At 37.9% G+C, this 24,352-nt stretch overlaps 1 long non-coding RNA gene across 1 annotated transcript; it reads left to right on the forward strand.

The window, feature by feature from the left end:
• The first annotated feature begins 9,972 nt into the window (after positions 1-9,972).
• On the forward strand, positions 9,973-11,546 carry LOC131656701 (uncharacterized). Its single transcript, XR_009300256.1, has 4 exons — positions 9,973-10,397; positions 10,503-10,649; positions 10,739-11,071; positions 11,214-11,546. It is a non-coding gene; the product is annotated as an uncharacterized LOC131656701 (long non-coding RNA).
• Positions 11,547-24,352: the final 12,806 nt, after the last annotated feature.

Raw genomic sequence — 24,352 nt, forward strand, 5'->3', positions numbered from 1 at the left:
TTTTTATGTATTTGCTAGGAATGTTTCTCATCTTGTTAAACATAGGAACCTGTTGTAATATCTTTTGATTCTCAATGAAAAGTTTCTTTGTTTTTACATTCCAGTGATTTTATTTGTCGTTTTATTCATCTGAATCTTTTGATATATTCTTTTTGATGTTATGACAAAAAGGGGGAGAAAAATAAATGATAAATGATTTGATTAATCTATCAGTTGCTGGGTAAAGCTCCCACACATTTACTAACAAGAACTGCAAGTTCTATATGGTTTAAGTGTTTTGCAGGTATAAAGAAGTGAAGAGAATCTTCAAAGCAAACACAAGAAGCAAAACCATAAGAAGTGTTATTCTGTAAAAAGAATAAGCTCATGGAAGCTTCAGAAGCAAGAAAGAAGAATGAATCAGAAGCACTGAAAATAGAATTTGATCCATATTTGTCTATTTGCTCTGACAAAATTCTATTTGCTCTGATAACATTATTTTAGCCTATATGGCTCTGATACATATCATGTGTTCTAATATACATTTTATGTTCTGACTCGTTCATGCTGACTTTTGTCGTTTAGTTTTTTGTTCTGTAACATTTCAGGATGTAGAGATGCTCTGATGATGCTCTGGTACATTCAACAATGTTCTGATACAAATCTAGCATGAAGTGATGTTGGTAGAAATTCAAGCTCTGAAGCTATCCGAGGGAAGCAGAAATCAGAAGCTGTGAATGTTCTAAAGATCCAGAAAACTCAAGTTCTGAAGCTGTCCTAAATGGAAGCAGAAATCAGAAGCTGTGAATGTTCTGAAGATCAAAGAAATTCAAGTTCTGAAGCTGTCCTAAATGGAAGCAGAAATCAGAAGCTGTGAATGTTCTGAAGATCAAAGAAATTCAAGTTCTGAAGCTGTCCTAGATGGAAGCAGGAATCAGAAGCTGTGAGTGTTCTAGGGATCTAAAGAAATTCTAGTTCTGAAGCTGTCCAATGGAAGCAGAAGTCAGAAGCTATGAATTCTCTGAAGACAGAAGCTTATGTGATCGTCTCTACCGAAATAATCAGGGAAGTCTTTTATTAAAGTTCTTCGAGTATTTATTTCAGGGGGAGATTATTTATCTCAGGGGGAGATTGTTAATCTCAGGGGGAGACATATTCATATGCTTATGCTATAGCTGTGTAATTTGTCTTTTGCCGTCTGCTCTTTCTGATCGCAAATTCATATCATTTATATATGTTTTTGTCATCATCAAAAAGGGGGAGATTGTTAGAACAAGATTTGTTCTGATCAATTATCTTAGTTTTGATGATAACAATAATATGAATTTTGCTTAAGATAATATGGTACTCTAATCCAATGCAATTTCCTTTTCAGGAAATATATAAAGAGTATGCATAATTCAGCGCTCAGAAGCTTTGTCTCAAGGGTTCAGCATGAAACATCAGAACATGGTCTGGCAAGACATCAGAAGATGGTCGAAGCAGAATCAGAACATGGGTCTATGGAAGCATCAGAAGAACATGAGATCAGAAGCACTGAAGTTCTGATGGTATCACGCTCAGAAGCACTTCAAGGTCAGAAGATCAGAAGATGCTATGCACCAAGCTGTTTGACTCTGATGATATTCAAACGTTGTATTCACAAACATCAGATCAGAAGGAAGTACAAGTGGCAGGCTACGCTGACTGACAAAAGGAACGTTAAAAGCTATTAAAGGCTACGTCAGTAGACACAGCGTGAACAAGGCTCGAGGTAGTTGACAAAAGCGTATAACATTAAATGCGATGCTGTACGGAACACGCAAAGCATTAAATGCACTCAACGGTCATCTTCTCCAACGCCTATAAATATGAAGTTCTGATGAGAAGCAAGGTTAACGATTCTGCACAAAACAACTCATATTAACTTGCTGAAACGCTGTTCAATTCAAAGCTCAGAATCTTCATCTTCATCAAAGCTCACTACATTGCTGTTGTAATATATTAGTGAGATTAAGCTTAAACGTTAAGAGAAATATCACAGTTTGTGATTATAGCTTTTTAAGAAGCAATTGTAATACTCTTAGAATTGATTACATTAAGTTGTAAGGAACTAGAGTGATCGTGTGGATCAGCATACTCTAGGAAGTCTTAGAGGTTATCTAAGCAGGTTGTAACTAGAGTGATTGTGTGGATCAGAATACTCTAGAAAAGTCTTAGAGGGTATCTAAGCAGTTGTTCCTGGAGTGATCAGTGTGTGATCAGAAGACTCTGGAAGACTTAGTTGCTGACTAAGTGGAGAACCATTGTAATCCGTGCGATTAGTGGATTAAATCCTCAGTTGAGGTAAATCATCTCTGCGGGGGTGGACTGGAGTAGTTTAGTTAACAACGAACCAGGATAAAAATAACTGTGCAATTTATTTTTATCTGTCAAGTTTTTAAAGCTACACTTATTCAAACCCCCCCTTTCTAAGTGTTTTTCTATCCTTCACAAAGGCACTCATGACCCTGATGGTGCTCAGAAATGGTTGAAAGAGATCGAGAGGATCTTCCGAGTAATTGATTGTGCAGAAAATCTGAAGGTGAGGTACGGTACTCACATGCTATCAGAAGAAGCTGATGACTGGTGGGTTACTACTAGGACTGAGCTGGATTCAGATGGGATTGCGATTACTTGGGCCATATTCAAGAGAAAATTTCTGAGGAAGTACTTTCCTGAAGATGTGCGGGGAAGGAAGGAAATTGAGTTCTTGGAGCTGAAACAGGGTAGTATGACAGTGCCGGAATATGCTTCCAAATTTGTGGAATTGGCTAAGCACTACATACACTACACCAACGATGCAGCTGGAGAATTCTCTAAGTGTATCAAGTTTGAGAATGGTCTTCGTGATGAGATCAAACAGGGTATCAGGTATCAAAGAATTCGCCGGTTTGCTGATTTAGTGGACTGTAGCAGAATCTTTGAGGAAGACAGTCTTAAGCTGAAATCATCTCACTCTCGCGAGTTAGTTGATAAGAAGGGTAAGAAGCCTATGGACAGAGGTACACCATATGGTAGGGGAAACCCAAGAGCTGGTAATTGGAAAAGGCCTAGTGGAGGAGATTCTGGTGCTCCCGTTAGGTGCTTCAACTGTGGTGAAACAGGACATAAGAGGAATGAGTGCAAGAAAGAGGAGAAGAAGTGCTTCAAGTGTAACAGAATGGGACATATTGCTGCTGACTGCAAAATGAGAACAGTAACTTGTTATAACTGTGGCGAAGAGGGTCATATCAGTCCGCAGTGCACCAAACCAAAGAAGGACCAAGCTGGAGGGAAAGTCTTTGCTTTGTCTGGATCAGAAACTACTCCGGAGGATAGACTGATTAAAGGTACGTGTTTCATACATAACACACCTTTAATTGCGATTATTGATACTGGTGCAACTCACTCGTTTATTTCATTGGATTGTGCTAAGAGGCTAAATTTAGAGATATCACAGATTGGTGGAAGTATGGTTATTGATACTCCTGCGTCGGGTTCAGTGACCACTTCATCTGCATGTTTGAACTGTCCTGTTGATATATTTGGTAGGAAGTTTGGAATGGACCTAGTGTGCCTTCCACTCAAACAACTTGGTGTTATTTTGGGGATGAACTGGTTGCAATTTAACCGAGTTCATATCAACTGTTTTACGAAGACGGTCATCTTTCCTGAAGAAGTTAATGTCGATGAGTTGGCAATGACTGCAAGACAAGTGAGTGAAGCAATTCAAGACGGGGCAGCCGTGTTTATGCTTTTTGCGTCGATGGAAGTGAAAGGAAGAATAATGAGTAATGAACTACCGGTGGTACGAGAATTTCCAGAAGTTTTTCCAGAAGATGTTAGAGAGCTACCACCTGAAAGGGAAGTAGAGTTTGCCATTGAGTTAGTTCCTGGAACCAATCCTATATCGATGGCACCTTATAGAATGTCAGCATCTGAATTGACCGAATTGAAGAGTCAATTAGAAGAATTGTTGGAGAAGGAGTTCATTCGTCCGAGTGTGTCACCGTGGGGTGCACCGGTGTTATTGGTAAAAAAGAAGGAAGGATCTATGAGGTTGTGTGTAGACTACAGACAACTGAACAAAGTTACTATCAAGAATCGGTATCCATTGCCGAGGATTGATGATTTGATGGATCAGTTGGTCGGAGCTAGTATATTCAGTAAAATTGATCTGAGGTCTGGGTATCATCAGATTCGTGTGAAGACGGACGATAATCAGAAGACTGCGTTCAGAACGAGGTATGGTCATTATGAATACACTGTGATGCCGTTTGGAGTTACTAACGCTCCTGGTGTTTTCATGGAATATATGAATAGAATTTTTCATCCTTATCTTGATAAGTTCGTCGTGGTGTTCATTGACGACATTCTGATATATTCCAAAAGTGAAGAAGAACATGCAGAGCATCTCAGGATTGTACTGGGAGTGTTGAAAGAGAAGAAGCTTTATGCCAAACTGTCGAAATGTGATTTCTGGTTAAGTGAAGTGAGTTTCTTGGGTCATGTAATTTCCAAGAACGGTATTGCCGTAGATCCAGCAATGGTAGAAGCTGTGTCTCAGTGGGGATCTCCGAAGTCCGTGACTGAAATTCGTAGCTTTCTGGGTCTTGCAGGTTACTATCGGAAGTTTATAGAAGGATTTTCAAAGTTAGCTCTACCATTGACGAAGTTGACTAGGAAGGGTCAAGCATTCGTTTGGGACTCGAAGTGCGAAGAAGGGTTTCAAGAGTTAAAGAAGAGGCTGACCAGTGCTCCTATTTTAATCTTGCCGAATCCGGCAGAATCTTTTGTGGTGTATTGTGACGCTTCATTGATGGGACTTGGAGGTGTACTAATGCAGAACCAACAGGTAGTCGCTTATGCGTCGAGATAACTTAAAGTGCATGAGAAGAATTACCCGACTCATGACTTGGAGTTGGCAGCAGTGGTGTTTGTGTTGAAATTATGGAGACATTACCTTTATGGTTCACGGTTCGAGGTATTTAGTGATCATAAGAGTCTTAAGTACCTATTCGACCAGAAGGAGCTTAATATGAGACAGAGGAGGTGGTTAGAGTTCCTTAAAGATTATGATTTTGAGCTGAATTACCATCCGGGTAAAGCGAATGTTGTTGCTGACGCTCTGAGTAGGAAGTCCTTGCATATGTCGATGTTGATGGTGCGAGAACTAGATTTGATTGAACAATTCCGGGATTTAAGTTTGGTATGTGAAGGCACTTCGAATAGTATCAAGTTAGGTATGTTAAAGCTGACAAGTGGAATTCTTGATGAAATCAGAGAAAGGCAGAAGGAAGATGTGGGACTAGTTGACAGATTGACTTTGATTAACCAAGGAAAAGGAGGTGAGTTCAGAATTGACGAGAATGGCATAATGAGATTTGGCGACCGTGTTTGTATTCTTGACGTTACTGAACTAAAGAAGAGTATCATGGAAGAAGGACATCGTAGTTGATTGAGTATTCACCCTGGTGCTACTAAGATGTACCATGATTTGAAGAAGTTATTCTGGTGGCCTGGAATGAAAAAGGAAATAGCTGAATTTGTTTATTCTTGTTTGACTTGTCAGAAGTCAAAGATCGAACATCAGAAGCCGTATGGGACTATGCAGCCTTTATTTATTCCTGAATGGAAGTGGGATAGCATATCCATGGACTTTGTATCTGGATTGCCAAGAACAGCTAAGAACTATGAAGCCATTTGGGTTATTGTGGATAGACTGACGATGTCTGCTCACTTCATACCGATGAGGATGGATTATCCGATGGAAAGGTTGGCACAGTTGTACATTGAGAAAATAGTAAGTTTGCATGGTATTCCTTTGAGTATCGTATCAGATAGAGATCCGAGATTTACATCCAGATTTTGGGAAGGGTTACAAAAGGCCTTGGGTACTAAATTGAGGTTGAGTTCTGCTTATCATCCATAGACTGATGGTCAAACTGAAAGGACGATTCAATCATTGGAAGACCTATTGCGTGCTTGTGTATTGGAAAAGGGTGGAGCATGGGATAGTTATTTGCCGTTGATTGAGTTTACTTACAACAACAGCTACCATTCGAGTATTGGTATGGCTCCATTTGAAGCCTTGTATGGTAGGAGGTGTAGGACACCACTGTGTTGGTATGAATCTGGTGAAGGTGCAGTGATTGGACCAGAAATTGTTCAAGAGACGACGGAAAAGATTAAGATGACTCAAGAGAAGATGAAGGCTTCTCAAAGTCGTCAGAAGAGCTATCATGACAAGAGGAGAAGAACACTTGAATTTCAAGAGGGAGATCATGTGCTTCTGAGAGTAACTCCTACGACGGGTGTTGGTCGAGCACTGAAGTCAAAGAAGTTGACGCCGCGTTTTATTGGTCCGTTTCAGGTTACGGAAAGAGTAGGAGAGGTGGCTTACCGCATTGCTTTACCAACAACACTTGCAAACCTACATGACGTATTCCATATATCTCAATTGAGGAAATATATTGCGGATCCGTCTCATGTAATCCAGGTGGATGATGTGCAAGTGAGAGATAATATGACGGTTGAGGCGTTGCCTATGAGAATTGAAGATCGGAAGTTAAAGCAACTACGTGGTAAAGAGATAGCTCTAGTCCGAGTAGCTTGGGGAGGAGCTGCAGGTGGAAATGTTACGTGGGAACTGGAGAGTCAGATGAAGGACTCCTATCCCGAACTCTTCGTTTGAGGTATGTTTTCGAGGATGAAAACTCTTTTAGTGGGGGAGAGTTGTAACACCCCGTTAATTCTTGTTATTAATTTAATTATTTTTCTTTAATTAAATTATAAGAATTAATAATTTTTGGGAATTATGTGGAAAATGATGAAATATTTGGTTTGGGCTAGAGTGGTGATTAGCAGAAGGGGGGGTGTTAGCTAAGCAAGCCCATTATAATATTTATTTTATTTTTCATAAAATAAAAGGATTTGGGAAAAGAGGAAGTGGAAGCAAAGGAGTCAGAGTCTGAGAAAGGAAGAACACGTGAAAGTGAGAAGAGCCAAAGGGGGAGAAGAACTTCGAAGATTCGACTCTGAGGTAAGGGGGGATTCTTCGGGTTAGTAATCCTTATGCGATTATAGGTAGTATGATTGATTAGGATTATTGTCTAGTTCAATCGTACGTGTCGGGTTTGGGAATTTTGTTAGGTTTTGATGAATTTGTATGAATTACATGATTCTGTTAATACTCATGATATATGCTGTTAATACTTGGATAAAACTTGTCTGAAATGTGTGATGATGTGAAAATTGATGGTATTTGTGTGCTATGTTCGTATGTACCTGAAATTGGGGAATGAGATAGGGTAAATGCTGTCAAAATGGTGAATTTGGCTGTGCAGGTACGTAGGAACCGGTTCCCATGTGGGACGAACCGGTTCCCCCTTATAAAAACAGAGCGTGTGGATTCTGGGTAGCTGGGAACCGGTTCCCAGGTAGGGACAACCCGGTTCCCCATAGTAAAAATCAGAGGCGTGATTTTGGATGCAGCCAGGAACCGGTTCCCATGTGGGACGAACCGGGTTCTGCAGCATATTTTATAAAAATGTTTTATTTTCAAAAACCCATAACTTTTGATCCGAGTATCCGATTTATGTGCCGTTTTGGGCGTTGCGAAGCTAATGAGATGCTTTATCTGATGAAGTAATAATACGGGCAGTGGCCGACTTATTTATTTATTCAATTAAATTATTGTTGAATTGGATTGAGGTGGCAATTAACATTAATGTAATGTGTATGTTATTGCGATGATGTGGTGTATGTTGTGAATGATTGAATGATGCTTATACATGTACATACTTGTTATGATGTTATTGGTAAGAGGTGATAAGCGATGTTAAGCATCGGAATGATGATGATGTATGATGATGTGAGTATGTGTCATGTGTGCATTATTCATAAATCATTTGCATTGGAAGGCTAATTCCCATTGTGCGGAGATTAGCGGGAAGTCATCGTGTGCCCATGTGGGGTGTGAGCGATGAGGCAGTAGTCGTGTGCCCATGTGGGGTGTGAGCGATGAGGCAGTAGTCGTGTGCCCATGTGGGGTGTGAGCGACTAGAGGGCAGTATCAAAGAGAGAAGTCCTGTGATGTGATTCACGAATCTTGGTACCACATGCATCAGTGTCAGTCCATTCATTGCATTATAGCTTGATATAATTGGATGATTGTGTGGTGTGATAGAAGATGCTCATGTGCTGATATTTGCCTGTTATAATAATTTCCGATTATAAGTATGTTGAATGGATGCTAATTTCTATGAGATCTTATTACTTATGATTGTATAATGGTTATTAATTCGAATGAAACTCACCCTTACTTTGATGATTTCAGATTAAGGATGGAGAGGCGTCTTGATTGGGTGAAGATAGCTTGTAGGCTAGCCCGTAGTTCGTGTCGAGTCATGCTCTGATTGTAACACTGGGATCGATTAGTCTAGCGTTACTTGTTATACTTTGTTGCCTTTTTGGCTATGGATTATGTATTGAGTATTTGTGTGGAGTTGCTTCCTAATACTGTTGAATTAAGTTCCGCTGTGCTAAACACTTGTTTGATATTGGTTAATTTCTAATAAAGCATGACAATCGACTTGATGTTTTTATTTATTTAATAATTGTAGCATCCTTGATGTGTTATTACTCTGATAATATTATATTTTCCGCGGGGGTTTAGAAGGGTGTTACAATTCGCTCCCCTTGGCTATGGTGGGACCTCTTTTCTACTACTTGGCCAGTGCCAGTATTTTGTTTGCTTTACGAGCGGAGCTCGTTTGTGTGCCATTGTTATGCATTTGTTTGATCACTACTTCGGTAGTTTGCTTGATTATCGAGCAGAGCTCGATCGTAGGCCATATCTTTGTGATGCTTGTTCACTATCTTTGTATCTGCTATGCCTGTTAGTATGATATCTTTGTGATGCTTGTTCACACACTTGCACATGTATGCCTGTTACATGTTGTTTGCGATGCTTGTTCGCATTTTTATTCGTGATATTTGTTCACATTTGACGTGTATGCCTGTTACATGTTTGCCATGCATGTATGCCTGTTACGTGTATGTCATTTATCTGCTATGCCTGTTAGTATGATATCACTTGTGATGCCTGTTCACACACTCACATTCGTGTATACCTGTTACATGTCTATTTTTCGTTTGCGATGTCTGTTCGCCTGTTCTTATCTGTGATGCCTGTTCACATGTCATATCTGCTAGGATCTTTTTGATGCTCCTTGTTTGCATGCTCCCTTAGGATTCTCGGTTCCGTTTCTCTAGGAGATGCGAATCGAGATAGAAACAAAAACTTTTGGGCCGAACTACGGCGCTCTGATTTCGCCACTGCACATTGGAGATACGTAGGCACAGGGTACGAACACACTAGCGAGCGAATTTTCTCTTTTTCTTTATTTTGTTCGAACTTTTCTATTTTTTTGTTTTGTCCGACATTTTCTTCTTATCTGGTTTGCCTACTATCTGCATGTTTCTTGTTATCTTGTATATCCTTCCATTACATGTTTCCCATAGCACGTTGCATGACACACACACACACACACACACACCTTAGATTAGAAACTAGCAAAAGTGGATACTGTGGAGTACCACAGGCGTGAGGGGTGCTAGCACCTTCCTCTTGCGCAACCGACCCCCTTACCTGTTTTCTGAGACTTGTGCTTGGTTGTTTGGTTTTCTTTGATATTTTCCATTCCTTAGCGTAGGATAAATATATGTTCAATGGTGACTTCATTGTTTTGTTTCGATGAGTTTTCCAGTTGCTTCAGATATTACTTGTTTTTATTCATTAAAATCTAACAAAAGCTATTGATTTTTATGTTTTTTTTTGTTATGCTAAAAATTATAGAAAACAAACTAGATAAAAAAAAATCTAAAATAAAAAGCTATGCATAGAGGGGGGTTCAAGTTGAAAATAGGTTGCAGACAATACAAATGGCGCAGGGAATTGTATGGAGGCCCAACAGAGTTTTGTTTTTGTTACAGTTTTCATGACAAAAGTGGTGGAATATGGCCTTAATGGGAGAGTGCACAAGAAACCTTGCTGAAGGCCCGATCCAAATATTTTTCAGAATTTTGTTAATCAGGTTTTACAATCCATTATTGATCCAATTAACCTCTAAATTATTCACTTGATACCAAATTAAAACTCAGATTAATCAAACTAAATGGAAAGGGAATTAGGTTTTTACACTGTGACGATTGAAATCATAAGCTCTCCTCCTCTCTCTTACGGCCGCGGCGGTGCTCCTTCTTCTCCAATCAAAAATCATGTTCGCCGCCGTGAACTGCCGATGGACAACGTCATCTCATCGTCCTCTCACTCCTTGTCATCTCTCACTATGAACTCAGTTAACTCGTCATCACCTCCCCGATCCAATTGATTTGTTTCGTTCTTGAACCGATCGGTGAATACATTCAATCTTTCTCTTCCTTTTTACTTTTTCTTCTTCCTGATCTTCTTGCGTTTTTGGTTGTTGTCCGTGGTGATGATGACATTGCTTTCGTTGCAGGTTGTGTAAAGATAGTATAAAGCGGAATCAACGAAGATGAAAATTGAATCGTGGAGATGACTGATGAATGATTCATTGTCGATAGTTGAAGATCGATGAAGAGGATTTGAGATTGGAGAAAGATTTTCTTAGAGAAATTTGTTACAGGTTTGTGATCTCCTTTCTTTCCTCTTCTGCTATGAGTTTTTTTCAATCCTCTTCTTGCTTTCCGTTAATTTCTTCTTTCATGGATGAAGAGATTGATTTATAGTGATGTGAAGAGGAGAAGGAGGTTCTAAGATTTTGTTCAAAGTTGAAGAGAGTGAAGAGGTTGAAGGTTGAAGAGAGTGAGATGTCTGAATCGGTTAGAGATTGATGAAGATTGAAGCGTGTGTTGAACGATTCTGAGTTTTTTCTTGTTATTTACAATGATGGAGGTGATGAAGATGATGAGGGTGATGAAGGTTCGATGATGGAGATTGGAAGAGGTTTGAGGATGATTGAAGAATTGATGATGATTTTTGTGATCGTGAATGGAGGAAGACGAAGGTGGAGAAGTTTGTTATGATTCTGTTAGAAGTTTGTTACAGGTTTTTCTCTTCTCTTTTGTGTTATCAATCTCCTCCTCCAATTCTCTGCTGATTTTCTGTTATATGCATCTGATAAGTTTTTTTTGTGAACTGAAACGGTTCGGTTTATTCACATATTCATTTTTATGGTGTTGCAACACAGGTTCTTGGATTGCATTGTGTTGAACCGGTTCTTACTTTCACGCTGTTGCTTAGTTTGATGGCGGTTTATTTCGGAACTGCTTATTCATTATTTTTGTGGTTCGGAACCGCTTATTCATTATTTCTGTGGCAGTTTTGTCTCATTTCTTGGCTGCTAGTAGGATGCTGCAAGTGGCTCGTGGAATTTTGATGGAGCATGAAGGGAAAATCCTTTTTTTGGTATAATTTTTGTAATATTGATATAGTGGGCTTTGTAATTTGAATGGGCTTGGACATTGTAATGAATAATGATGTAATGTATATTTGAATCTTATAATTTATGTGCTAGAAACTATATGCTTGAATCTTCCATTTTAGCAAGCTCAAATTAATTCTTGGTAAATCATATGCTTGAACATTAAGATCCAATCAATTAATCTTGAACACAATTTGAATTCATGGAATCACTTGACTCAACTTCAAATCCAAATCATTTTGCATTCTTAATGAATCTTTAAATTCAATCAATAGTCAAAGTCAACTCGAATTATAAGCCACAAGCAATTGAGAGAATAAAAATGCCTTGAACAAAACGAACCCACAAATTTATCTCTCACGCCATGACACACACTGTACTTCAATCCACCATAATAATAATGCTTTGAGGAATTCTTGAAGAAGATAAGAATCGAAGCACATAAGAACATCTCAACATGAAATCCAATGAATCTCGGTCGAATTAATGATTGCAGACACCACATATAAGAAACTCTTTACTATTTTTTCTTCGATTTTTGAACGACCTATAAACATCGGCAAGTAATTATATAACAAAATATAATAAAGATATATTTATTTTTGTCAAATAATAAAAAAACATAAAATAAATAACCCCATAAACCCTAAAAACAAAAAGAGACATGGCCTAAACCTTAAGTGCTTCTCTGTCCTAAGGGTCCCCAGCAGAGTCGCCAGCTGTTACGACCGACTTTAAATTTTAATCCTATTAACCTAAAATACAGAGTCGCCACCTATGTTTTATTCTATCCTAAGGATAAGGGTAAACATGGGAGAAAAACCTATTAAGAGATATTTCTAGGTAAGTTGAGAAATTAGGGTTAAGGGAAGGTGTTAGGCACCCTTAACCCTTCCTTAAGGTTTTATATATGTCTCTAAGGTTTGTAAGGGTACTATGGTTTATAGCTTATATGATATAGTTATAGCAAATAGGGTAAAAGATAAAACCTTAAACATATTTGGATTTGGGGAAAGGGGACTCGTTCTGGTTGCCCAGATGCCTACATACCTCCTTAATGGAGGATCAGAGTCAACGAAGTTCGTAGCTTGGTTGGTGTTTTTTATGGGATTATATGCATTTATTTATTTATGTGAAAGTGTTTTAGAAGTTATCTAAGTTCGAAGTTTATCGTAGTTAGTAGTTTAAGTGAAAATTAATATTCGCATACAATCCCTTTTTTATATTTTTTACTAATTAGAAAAATAATGTTTTAATAATTGATTAGTATAATTGTATTTTGATTTTTAAGTTATTTTTTGGATATTTGATCGGTGCGACATAGAGAGTCGACCAATTCGGAGACGCGGTGAAAATGTCATTCGCTCGTCGTATTATTCGTGGAAGATGTTAGAATTAAATTAATATTTTTATTATCGTGAAAATATATTGAATATGTACAAAGATTATTATTTTTTTGTATTTTATTTCATAAGACTAAATTAAATAACTTAATAAAATTGAGAAATATTTTTGTTTTTTATTTTATTTTTATATTAATAATAAACAAAAACTAAATTAGATTAATGAAACTGATTGATTAAAAATCCTAACAAAATTAACTTAATTATCCTCAGTCGGCTAAATTAACTTAATCAAAATAGTTTAATTGAAAAATAAAACTAAATTAAATAAACAAATTAATCAAATAAATAAAGAAAAGTAACAAAATAACATAAAAGAAATAAATTTAAAGAGTTATAAAAGGAATTAATGTGGTGTAGATCAGTAGTTGAAACATGTTGCATTCACCTTATTTAACCTAAATCTAACTAGCAATAAAAATAAAAAAAACAAATAATGGAAGGCATGGATTAGTACACACGTTAAAATCCCAAGTGAACCAAGTCTAACTAATTCTTCAAAGTTAAATTTCTATCCAATGAATGTGGGAAACGTGTTAATTGAATAAAAAACAAAGTTAAAAGCAAAGACACTTACACGTCAACGTTAGCTGTAACACCCGAAAATTCGATTATTCGCTTAATCTAGACGTTCAGAGTGTTTAGTGAAGTTTTTCGTATTTTGAGACGATTTAGTCGTTATTAATTTGGGATAGCGGATTGATATTTAATCAAGAATTTTGATATTTTTAGTATTAGAAATATTATTGGAATAATATTTGAAGTTTTGGGAATTTTCTGAGTAATTAAGATTAGACCGAAAATATGATATATTGGTCGAATTTGGATTGTCAGTGTTATTTTAAGAAGCGTATTTGAATTTATTAAGTTAAAAGTCGTATTTTAGTCGGACGGTCGAAGAATAATATTAAGAATAATATTATTTACAAGTCGGAATTTATTATATTGTTGGAATATTAATTAAAGGTGATATAATTGATTATTTGAGTTATATATTTTATTGGGCCTAAAATTGGAGGTGAAGAGAAAGTTTAAACTCTAAGCCCTATTAGTTCATTATTAGGGTTTTAGAGATTTAGAAAGAGGAGAGTTGTCATAATAAAGAAACAAGAATAGAAGAGAAAGAGGCAAGTCTTGGAGAAGAAGAAGAAGCTTGGAGATATCTACCCATGGTGTCAATTGAAGGTGCAATTAGAGACTCATTAAGTTGCTTCTATTGATAAGGTAAGGGTGAGGTTCTCTTCCTATAACGGGGCTCATGAACAATTGTATGTAAGGAATTGAGTGTGTAGATTTATTACATTTGTTGTGTTAATTGTTGCTGGAAAATAGAGAACAACTATGAACAACATGTAATTGAAATAGTGTTTTCCTTAATTGTTGTTGTTGTGGTGTCCGACTGAAGGAAAATTAGGGATTTTAGGAATGTTACCGAAACGTGAAATTGAAGTGTTTCTATTGTTGTTGTTGTTGTTGTTGTATTTGATTGGAAAGAAAAATAAAATCCCATGACGGCTGTTGCACCCCAAAATTTGCCCACCTAATTTTATTTTAACCGGCTAAACTTCACATTCATTTGCGTACCTCCATTAAGTCATCTAACATAGCATGCATCATTAATCAATAATCAGGCCTTAGGATCCAGGAAATAGGAAGCTAGGGTTTTGATATGGTTTTTCTTTGCGGACTTTCGTTCCCATTTACAAGGTCCTCCTCTATCAAGCTTCATCAAAGGCAAGAGGATTGAGGGTCCTTATTCTTGGTGTCCGAGACCATTAATATATTTGAGATTTACGGGATTTAATGTCAAGATGTTCTTCTATGCATCAAAGTTCTCAAAGCATTTTGGTTGCTTGAAGCACGAGTCATTTATGATTCAAGAATTAAAGACAAATATTCATTAAGTTAAAGATTGGAATCCATTGGCACGTGCAAGGTTGAAAGCGCAATATGAGTTACTTGAAATATAAGTTACTAATGTTAGAAGAAGTTCGTCGTGGTACGAGGGTGCGGTTCATGGGTTCTCTCTTGGTATCGAGAATTTCAAACTCACTTTTGAGCATTATTCAACATTGGTTTGAGAGGCTTCGTGTGCACGATTTCTTTTCAAATTCAAAGATATTGAAGGAGAGATTTATAATTCATATCTATGTTGACAAGAGAAGAACACTATGTTTATAAAGCCTTTTGTTACTGTTATGAGAAAGAGTTCCCTAAGAACCATTACAAATATCATCACACTTCCAAGACATATTCATCACCATTCAAGGTCCAAATATATTACTTATTTCTACTACATTCATTAAGAAAAACAAGACAATTTCAGAATTTGAAGAGTTCCATTCAGAAATCATTACAATTCCAATCCTGTTACATCAATAGAATTACACAAGAAAATCCACACTTGACCTATGCTTCTAGTATAAATTCTACAAATCTTGTCCTCTTGTTGACACAATGGATCATTTCGCACAGGAACTTAGCCTTACAACAGGGGCTTCATTATCAGACCCGTTGTCATGATTCCTGCACTATGAAGACAAGAGAAGGTTCAGAAAAGAAACAACACTCGCAGCAACCAGATGCACATCAAACCAGAAAAATAAAAGAAGGAAAAGTCACTGCATTGCTCGAATTAAACCGAACAGACAGACCAAAATGCAGCACCTCAATTCATTATCTAATATAACAGTTCTCAATCAGTCCCTGCATAAAATCAGAAAACAAACAATTTCAGGGCAGCCATACACATCACATAACCTGTATCGGTCAGAAGAAGAATTCTGTTTCAAGATACCCAACTCTGAATTTCCCAAAACTCAACCTGTACCAACCTTTTTCAATCAACATAACAATACTAACTGTTTTTTAGAATAACAGAATTTTATAGCTCTCACCCTAAACTAAACCAAAGCCACACCAGAACACCAACTGAATTCATAACAGAACCTAACAAAGTCCTAACCGATTCCGTAACTAACTCTCCAGCTCAGCAATTTCCCTAACAGATTCCAACTAATCTTTAACCAACCCTAACAGGATCCAAACAACCTGTAACAACCTATCAACTAACTTCATAACCAATTCAGTTACACAACAGTTAACAGTTTTAAACATAACAGTTTTCTAACTACCTCAATCTCACCCAAAAATCCTATCCAAACTCCCATTTAACCACCCTCAAGTCCATATAACTAACAAATCCCTAACTACCCTAAAAAAAACCTAATGATCATAACAGAATGATAACAGAAAAGGAGAGGATTGGAACTTGGATACCTCTATATAGCACCATTTCACACACAATTCACGAGGACTCGGCTTCAATCATTTCCATCATCTTCATCTCTTCTCTATGCTCCATCATCACCTTCGCCACATTCAATCTTTGAGTCTTCACACTTCAACCATCTCTCAGTTCCTTCTTCACGTAACATCCTCCATCTTCTTCCATAACCTCTTCATTCTCAAGCTCTCTTCCTCAATCCTCATCATTTTCAATAATCTGCAAAACCAACGACAACAACTCAATCCATTTGAACCCGAGAAATCAAGAAAAGGAGAAATCGAAGAAGAATCAAGATGAAGATACAAGCAAGGATTTGAGGTTACCTGAACCAACATCCCATCTCAATTGCGCTCATGTCACGGTTCGTAGCTAAAGCCTCGGCTCTGAACCTCTTGCTTTTCATCTGCTTCTGCACATCATGGTTGTGAATCCCTTTTCAATTTGAGGCGTGTTTTCGAGCGTTTTGTATGAGAATCGGTGAGATGAGAATGAGATAGCGGCGCGATTGTTGTTCATGGCGTGTTCGACCGGAGAGTGAGATAATTCTCCGCCGCGAGTATTCGTGAGAAAGAGGGAAGAAGTCCTTCAAAAGCTCCATATTCACAAGTAACGCAAACCTAAATCCCTTTCTGATTTTCCCTTTTTTATTTTTATTGTCTTTGTATTATTTTTTTTTGTAATGAAAATAAAACAAAAGTCTGAATATACAGACGTTGGGCTTGACGAATTGCTGAATGCACACCCCTTAGCCCATGCTGCTTTGTGGCATAACAAAATCTGTAAAAATAAGCACTGGGCCATGAATTCCTGTTCTCTCACCCCCCCATTCGGCCCAGCATGCACCATTTTTGTGTGCTGAAGAACCTGAACAAAAAAAACTTTCCTTGGGCTGAACCCGCTATTTGCACCCCTAAGCCCACTGCCATTTTTGGCAACAGAATGCTGTAACCAAAAAAAACACCCTCTGGGTTGGGCCACGCGCCCTTTTGCTATTCGCAGTCCCTGTTTTCAGTCTTCACCCCCCTTGTTCCATTAGTATAGTTTAGGTTCTAATTAGATTTTTACCATTTCCTTGATTAAATAAAATTGCTAATTTTTCCACTAATTCTTAGACTTCAATACATAATTTTTACATAGAAAATAATCATGAAAATATTAGTTTAGGCTTTTATTTTAATTCTTTTGCTTGATTAGAATCCTTGTTTTTGTCATATAAAAATCATAGAAATAATAGTCCTTTTAATTCGATTTTTGTACTATATTTCGCATCTTTTGCTTCCAGGCTTTGTACTATATTTCAAGTCATCTTTAAATCATTTTGTACTATTTTGTATCGTTTGTTTACATTGATTCTTTTGACTTATAATTTTGTGACTTCACTTGTATGACTCCTTAGATTTAGGACCTATAATATCTTCATAATATTAGGCTTAGTCTTCTTTCCCTTAAAATCCTAACACTTAGGTATAATCATAACACTTAGGATAGTTATTCATTTTAGGCTAGTTTTTCTTTCTCCTTTTCTTTTCAACTTTAAAACATTTAATAAAGTAAGAGGCGAATCACACTTCACTAAAGGTGGGAGAGAAATGAGTGGGATTTATTCCCTAATCTGTTTCTCAATCACTTAGTGGGAGAGAAATGAGTGGGATTCATTCCCTAATCTGTTTCTCGATCACTATGTAGAGAAATGAATGGGATTCATTCCCTAATCTGTTTCTCGATTTCTATGTAGAGAAATGAGTGGGATTCATTCCCTAATCTGTTTCTCGATCATTATGTAGAGAAATGAGTGGGATTCATTCCCTAATCTGTTTCTCTACCATTTTATGTGATTCTACTGGCAGATTAATTCCCCTTAAAAATCACCAATCAAAAACATCTAAAACATCTAATAAAGGCTCAGACCTAAATCAAAGTAATGAAGTGGTGCGGAACCTTGTATTGGGTTTTGTTCATCATGGAATTACCCTAAAAAATACAAACCAATCATCTCTCTTCTCTCTCTTGCCTCCGAGGCATTCTTTTTCTTGCCTTCAGGGCATTCTTTCTCCTAATCGGACACGTTACTTCCGCTCCATTTCCAGCTTAAGACTCCAGAGGTCGAGCAGCGGAGTGCGAATGTAACTTCGTCCACTAAAAAACACAAAAACAAACAAAAACTAAAGAGCCGAACTACGGCGCTCTGATTCCTGAAAAGGATACGTAGGCATTAGGTCGCGGGGCCTAAGCGAGCACAACTATTTAAAAACCTTATTTTCCCCGTGTTTCTCTTTCTTTCCTTTGCATGCATTCCCTTAGCATTAAGCTTTAGATTTATACACCCTTAGAATAGAACAAACATAAGTGGATCCTGTGGAGTACCACAGACGTGAGGGGTGCTAATACCTTCCCCTCGCGTAACCGACTTCTTACCCGATCTTTGGTCGCAAGACCTTCTCTTATCCTTAATCCAGGTTTTCTGATATTCCTTTCCCTCTTTGGGATAAATATATTGGTGGCGACTCTGTTCACATTTCGCGAGCGTGCGACAGCTGGCGACTCTGCTAGGGACTAGTTTAGTCGATCCTAGCTTCTATTTTGCTTTCTTTTCTTTGGGTGTTTTTCTTTGTTTGTTTATATGCTTACATCCTGTGTATATATGTTTGTATATCATGTTTATTTCTCTTTGCATATCATATTTACTTTCCGCATGCATCTGGACTATATTATGGGTCCTCGTGGGGACCACATATTTTCTATGTTTGCAGGTTGGGTGGGATTTGTATGAGGTAAAAGGCCCAATACCCAAGCCAGAGTGATACTTAGGCTACCTAGGATAGAGTGGATAGTCATGATGCCAACAGAATGTCAGGTTCTATTGATTGCGATCATGAGACCCACGACCAGTCGAGGTTCAAATGGGATACCATTGTTGGCATGTATTTGCAACAATGATGGTGTTTCAGGAGAACTGTTAACACTGGTGACCTTTTTGACCTACCATGTACTAGATCCTACCTGTGAGAGGGGTTGGGAAATTTTGTTTTGCAGGAAAACAAGCCTCCATCCCACCCTATGCCCATTCAGATTATCTATCATAATCAACGTCGAACCTCTAAATTTGGAGGGTTCGACCTTATGTGACTTATGCAAAGGTTATCTATCCTGAATCAACGTCGAACCTCTGAATCTGGAGGATTCGACCATCTTTGACTTATACAGAAGTTCTACATCAGTTATCTATCAGAATCAACGTCGAACCTCTGAATCTGGAGGATTCGACCATCTTTGACTTATGCACAAGCTATTTGTCCAGAAAGCAACGTCGAACCTCTGAATCTGGAGGATTCGACCATATCTTATTGATCATGAGAAGATGTTATCCAAGAGGCCTTGATCTTTGATCATGATTTATGATACATTTGCATCTCATTAACATTTTTGCATCCATGCATGTGCATCCATGGTTACCAAGACTCTTACCACTATTCCTCTCCATCAGATCAGTCAAGACGATTCCTCCCCACCGATATCTGACAAGAGCTCACAGAAAAAGAATCATGGGGAATTACAAATAAGATCAAGCTACCATCAGAAAACTCCATGCCCCTTAAAGGGGGAACCTTCCATCACTGGAGCCTGAAGACTTTGTGTTTGTCAGAGAACATTTCATTTGCATAAGGCCAAGCTTGCCATTGTATAGATTTCTCAAGCATTTTCAACTGTATTATTTTTGTTGTTATCAAGTACTTCTCATTGTAAGAAACTCATTCTGTTTGAATAAATAAAAATAATGTAATAGACATGTTTTTCTCAAAATCATTTCATCTTGTCATTATGGTCATTGATATTCAACTCATTTGTCTTAAGCAACTAAAAAAGGAGAATGATGAAAATCAAAAACACATGAACTACTAATTGTATGCTTTTGGAACAAAGATCCTGCTGACGATGTACAGGCATTGTTTCAATTCCTAAACACCGGAGTTATAAGGGAGTGAAACCCTCGTCAACCCCTTTGAGCCTAAGGAGTAGTAGTTTCTTTTCAAAAAAATAAAAAACCCTCAATCTTAACCAAGGGTAGGGTAGTCTTCAGTTAGTACGACCGAGCGCTCAACTTTCAGGTATTCCATCAGAGGATCAATCATATCTCAGATCTCACAACAAAAAAAAGAAGAGCACAATCCACAATGGATGTCTCTCATTCACTAAGAAGAAGGCAGTCACAACCTTTTCATCAAGTCAATCACAAAGTCATACAACTTGTTCCCGAACGAGACAAAAAGAATGAAAAAAGTTATGAATCAAAAAAAGAAACAATAGCCCGCTAAGTCAAAAAGAAAAGAAAAGCTTTGAAGCATATGACTTAGGAAAAAAACTAGGGCATATCCCGCTGGACAACGAACACCAAAATCAAAAATTTGGTCCAGGCAAAAATTAGGGAAAGCAAAAGACAAAGCAAAGGAGAAATCCTCCAAGGGACAAGTTGTTATGACCATCAACAAAAGCACCAAAGGGTGGCTGCCACCTCCGTCAAAGTCATAAAGGATCCTCATCCATCACAATCCTTCCTGAAAGGCGAACACTCATGTCAAACTAGCTGAACGTAGGGCTGGAGAACATCACGAAGAAGGGGTGGGTTAAGTAGAACTTGAGCCTTTATCCTTGTTTCTCAAACCGTGAACCCGACCACGTTACAACCCTAAAAAGTCCTAATTGAAGCAGGGTTCGTTCCGAAAGCATACAAACTGTAAAAATCATCTCAAAACTGACTCCTAATGTTGCTTGTCACATGTGTTAGTATCAGTACAACATTTTGACAAATAAAACCTTTTCTTTGAGATTAACACGTGCATTGCATTCTCATCATCTCTTTCAAAACAGAATTATCTTTAATCTAAAAGTAAGTACTTGATACCAAGGAAAGTTCAACATTGAAATTCCATCGAGTAATCTTATAAAGGCAACGGTTGGTTATCCACAAAGTCAAATACTTGAAGCATCCATCTGGTGTAACAATTCCTTTCAATCTGGGGCATCCATTCCATGATCTACACTGGGGCAGACCATCGCAAATCTCCATGATTCAGGCATTATCAAAGTTCTATCTCAAGAGATCTTACAAGTTGGGGCAAGCTAGTAACAATTCATCTGTTCATCTTCAATCAAGTGCCAGATATCAAGACAGGTGTCGAGGATTCAAGCCAAACACCTCGCCTTCACAAGTTCTATCCTTCAAGCAACAATCTTTCCGCAAGGGAGCCCTCCATCCATCCCTTGCATCTTGGAGACAATCATTCCATTCATAATCATGCATACATCACGCATATCATTGCATTTTCATTATCATTTCTCCCGCATGATTCAATCATCAACAAATCAGGGGCATCCACCCCACCTTGATTCTCAAACAGAGTTTCAGAACTCCACCTAATCTATTCCACATCAAAGCTGAAACCCTAATCAATCAGTACACTGCATATAGAATTCATTGCATTGCATCTCCAGAAGTGCATAAAACAAATCAAACATTGCATATGAAGCATAAGCCAAGTTACTCATCAGATAAGGTCCCTACAAAGCATTCAATTGATATTCCACTGGATCACTCAGAGTTACCATTTGGTGTCATTTCCCTAAGTCAATCAGGTTCATCTTTCTTCAACCCAGAGTTGATGTTTGTTGTGTTCAACCTAGAGTTGATCCCTTGTCTTTTCCCTCTTACCCAGAGTTGACGGATACTTCTTATTTTTTCTTTTCCCACTCAACCCAGAGTTGATGGTCATCCTTTGTTCAGCCTAGAGTGGATCCTATCCTTTTCCCACTCAACCCAGAGTTGACGGTTATCTTTCCTCCTTTCCCACTCAACCCAGAGTTGACGATTATCTTTTATTCTCTTTCCCACTCAACCCAAAGTTGACGGTTATCTTTTGTCTTTTCCCACTCAACCCAGAGTTGACGGTTATTCCTTGATTATTTTCTTTTCCCACTCAACCCAGAGTTGACGACCACCCTTTATTCAATCCAGAATTGACTTCTTTGCTTGCCTTTTCCCACTCAACCCAGAGTTGACGGTTATCTTTTGTCTTTCCCCCCCTCAACCTAGAGTTGACGGTTATCTTTTATTCAACCCAGAGTTGATCCTTGTCTTTCTTTTCCACTCAACCCAGAGTTGACGGTTATTTCTTATCCTTCCCCACTCAACCCAGAGTTGACGGTTTTCTTTTGTCTTTCCCACTCAACCCAGAGTTGACGGTTATCTTTATTCGACCTAGAGTTGATCCTCTCCTTTTCCCACTCAACCCAGAGTTGACGGTTATCCTTTGTTCAATCCAGAATTGATTCCTTTTCTCACTCAACCCAGAGTTGACGGTTATCTTTTCTCTTCTCCACTCAACCCAGAGTTGACGGTTATCTTTTATCTTTCCCACTCAACCCAGAGTTGACGGTTATCCTTTATTCAACCCAGAGTTGACGGTTATCTCTTGTCTTTCCTACTCAACCCAGAGTTGATGGTTATTTCTAATTTTTCATCCTTCCTTCTCTCAACCCAGAGTTGATGTCTATCTCTTGTTTTCAACCCAAAGTTGATTTTCTTTCCTTCTTTCTCAACCCAGAGTTGATGCCTATATCTTGTCCCACTGATGCTTATTCCCTTTTTCTTTCTCAACCCAGAGTCGATGCTGACCTCTTATTCAACCCCAAGTTGACCTCCCCTTTATTCTTCGACCCAGAGTCGACCCACTATCCTTCTTCAACCCAGAGTTGAGTTCTATTTCATTTCTAACCCAGAGTTAATTTGTTCAATCCAGAATTGATACACTTTTCCTCAGTGGAGTTGACACCATTTCTTCCTCAGTGGATCTTATCTCTCATCAGGCAAATTTTCAGGTTCTCTTGATATTTAATCTTCTTCTACCTTGAATGTTCGAAAGGCTAGCGCCAATCTCACTTTCAGGTTTAAGACGATTAAATAGGGGAAGCTGTTGCACCCCAAAATTTTCCCACCTAATTTTATTTTAACCGGCTAAACTTCACATTCATTTGCGTACCTCCATTTAGCCATCTAACATAGCATGCATCATTAGTCAATAATCAGGCCTTAGGATCCAGGAAATAGGAAGCTAGGGTTTTGATATGGTTTTTCTTTGTGGACTTTCGTTCCCATTTACAAGGTCCTCCTCTATCAAGATTCATCAAAGGCAAGAGGATTGAGGGTCCTTATTCTTGGTGTCCGAGACCATTTATATATTTGAGATTTACGGGATTTAATGTCAAGATGTTCTTCTATGCATCAAAGTTCTCAAAGCATTTTGGTTGCTTGAAGCACGAGTCATTTATGATTCAAGAATTAAAGACAAATATTCATTAAGTTAAAGATTGGAATCCATTGGCACGTGCAAGGATGAAAGCGCAATATGAGTTACTTGAAATATAAGTTACTAATGTTAGAAGAAGTTCGTTGTGGTACGAGGGTTCGACTCATGGGTTCTCTCTTGGTATCGAGAATTTCAAACTCACTTTTGAGCATTATTCAACATTGGTTTGAGAGGCTTCGTGTGCACGATTTCTTTTCAAATTCAAAGATATTGAAGGAGAGATTTATAATTCATATCTATGTTGACAAGAGAAGAACACTATGTTTATAAAGCCTTTTGTTACTGTTATGAGAAAGAGTTCCCTAAGAACCATTACAAATATCATCACACTTCCAAGACATATTCATCACCATTCAAGGTCCAAATATATTACTTATTTCTACTACATTCATTAAGAAAAACAAGACAATTTCAGAATTTGAAGAGTTCCATTCAGAAACCATTATAATTCCAATCCTGTTACATCAATAGAATTACACAAGAAAATCCACACTTGACCTATGCTTCTAGTATAAATTCTACAAATCTTGTCCTCTTGTTGACACAATGGATCATTTTGCACAGGAACTTAGCCTTACAACAGGGGCTTCATTATCAGACCTGTTGTCATGATTCCTGCACTATGAAGACAAGAGAAGGTTCAGAAAAGAAACAACACTCGCAGCAACCAGATGCACATCAAACCAGAAAAATAAAAGAAGGAAAAGTCACTGCATTGCTCGAATTAAATCGAACAGACAGACCAAAATGCAACACCTCAATTCATTATCTAATATAACAGTTCTCAATCAGTCCCTGCATAAAATCAGAAAACAAACAATTTCAGGGCAGCCATACACATCACATAACCTG

This window comes from Vicia villosa, linkage group LG3 (genome assembly GCF_029867415.1).
Source record: "Vicia villosa cultivar HV-30 ecotype Madison, WI linkage group LG3, Vvil1.0, whole genome shotgun sequence".
Taxonomy (NCBI): Eukaryota; Viridiplantae; Streptophyta; class Magnoliopsida; order Fabales; family Fabaceae; genus Vicia; species Vicia villosa.